The sequence below is a fragment of the Anabrus simplex genome, chromosome 14, assembly GCF_040414725.1.
Source record: "Anabrus simplex isolate iqAnaSimp1 chromosome 14, ASM4041472v1, whole genome shotgun sequence".
NCBI classification, from domain to species: Eukaryota; Metazoa; Arthropoda; class Insecta; order Orthoptera; family Tettigoniidae; genus Anabrus; species Anabrus simplex.
The window spans coordinates 50,557,364-50,559,115 of record NC_090278.1 but is presented as its reverse complement, the minus strand read 5'-3'; the positions used below and the strand labels follow the sequence as shown (position 1 = coordinate 50,559,115).

Here is a 1,752-nt window from a genome sequence, read left to right as displayed (position 1 = left end):
GCCGCCAAGATTGTTTAAACACTTATCATACCTTACAACTAAGTTTTAAATACCCTCTTCATAGAAACTTGCCACCTGCTCCAACAACCAAGAGTTCATGGTCATTTTCACTCCGCCGTCATCATTGTAATGGTTGCCGCTGAGGTGATGTTTGAGGTGGTGGAAAAGCCAGTAACCATCTGTGATCATCTGCGACGAGAGCGGACCTCATCATGGACGTTGTCACAGCCATCTTTGAAGATTCGTACCCACTTACGCACTTTGCCTTCACTCATAGTATTAGAACCAGACACTTCACAAATCTGTCAGTGAATGTCTGCAGCAGAGAGGTTCCTTACCGACAAAAACCGTATCACTGATCAAACCTCGCAAGGGGTGGGCGAATCGATAATCTTGAACATTTGAGCCAACATAGAACAGAACCATACAGGTTGGCAGCAGAGCTGCAACTGAGCACCATTGTTCCTGAGGCATGCCGGCACACGACGCACGCGCTCATGTGCACTACTAGCGTCTACAACAAAACGGCCCTTACTTAAAGAAACACACCTCGTAACAAATTCCAACTTGTACATTTGAGAAGTTCCACCACTTTAAAATCTTATGATTCTTAGATTACAATAACATTAATTTAATGAATATTGAATTTTCATGACTGCATTGTAATCAAAGTCGACTTTAACCCTATTAGGTCGTGTTACGTACATTTAGTACGTGTTGAAGAGATTTTAAATGCAGAACAAAAATGGCCAACTGGACACCAGTGGGATCCAAACCCACAACCTGTACCTTAGATCCTTTCCAACAGAACAAAGATGACCTAGGCCACCATAGCTCAATTGGTAGAGCAACCGACGCAAAATCGGGAGGTTGTGGGTTCGGATCCCACTGGTGTCTGGTTGGCAATTTTTTTCTGTACCTAACATCTCTTCAACACGTATTAAATGTACGTAACATGACCTAATAGGTTGAAAGTTGATTTCGATAACATTAATTTATTTTTAAAAATTAAATCTTCTTTGTTGGTACATTTCATTTTCCATGGAAAATATCTTCAGCTGTGATCTTGAATGATAGTTAAAATATACACAAAAACACAAGCAACATAGGTAAAACACAATATTAAAAGCAACTTGTCCTTGACTAAATGAAAGGTTTATATGTCTTAAGCGACAATGATTTTCTCTTCGTTGTCACTGTTTGGCACCTCTTGATGTAAAAGATGTGTTCATGAAAAGCCACTTAAAAACTGTCCTAAAATAAGGAGGAATGTAGCATTGAGCACAGTAGGAGGCCCGGTGTGAGTCAGCTGTGAGAGGTGTCGGGTGATTCAGATGCAATCACAACACAAAGAGTTGCTCTCCATCTTGAACACAATTAGACCTAGTCCAATTCATCTGGCAAGAAAATTCCCTTTTCCATCACATCAAGGCTGAATGTTACAAGAACTTGCATAGTTAGACACTACTGTTTTAATTATTTATCAAGAAATTTTAAGATCTCTTATTTTAGGATAGTTTGTAAGTGGCTTTTCATGAACACATCTTTTACATCAAGAGATGGCAAACAGCGACAACAAAGAGAAAAACATTGACTCTTTAGACAATTAAACCTTTCATTTAGTCAAGGACAAGTTGTTTTTAATATTGTGTTTTACCCAGTGGCGTGCACTGAACCCCATCTATCCCAGCGCTGCTGGGATAAATAACTTTGTATTAACATTTTCTTATTATTCTTTAGAACACTTTTTAT

The 1,752-nt window shown here is 39.0% G+C and overlaps 1 non-coding gene across 1 annotated transcript; it reads left to right on the top strand.

Annotated features, from left to right (window-relative positions):
* The first annotated feature begins 824 nt into the window (after positions 1–824).
* On the top strand, positions 825–905 carry TRNAL-CAA (transfer RNA leucine (anticodon CAA)). Its single transcript has one exon. It is a non-coding gene; the product is annotated as a tRNA-Leu (tRNA).
* The last annotated feature ends 847 nt before the right edge of the window (positions 906–1,752 follow it).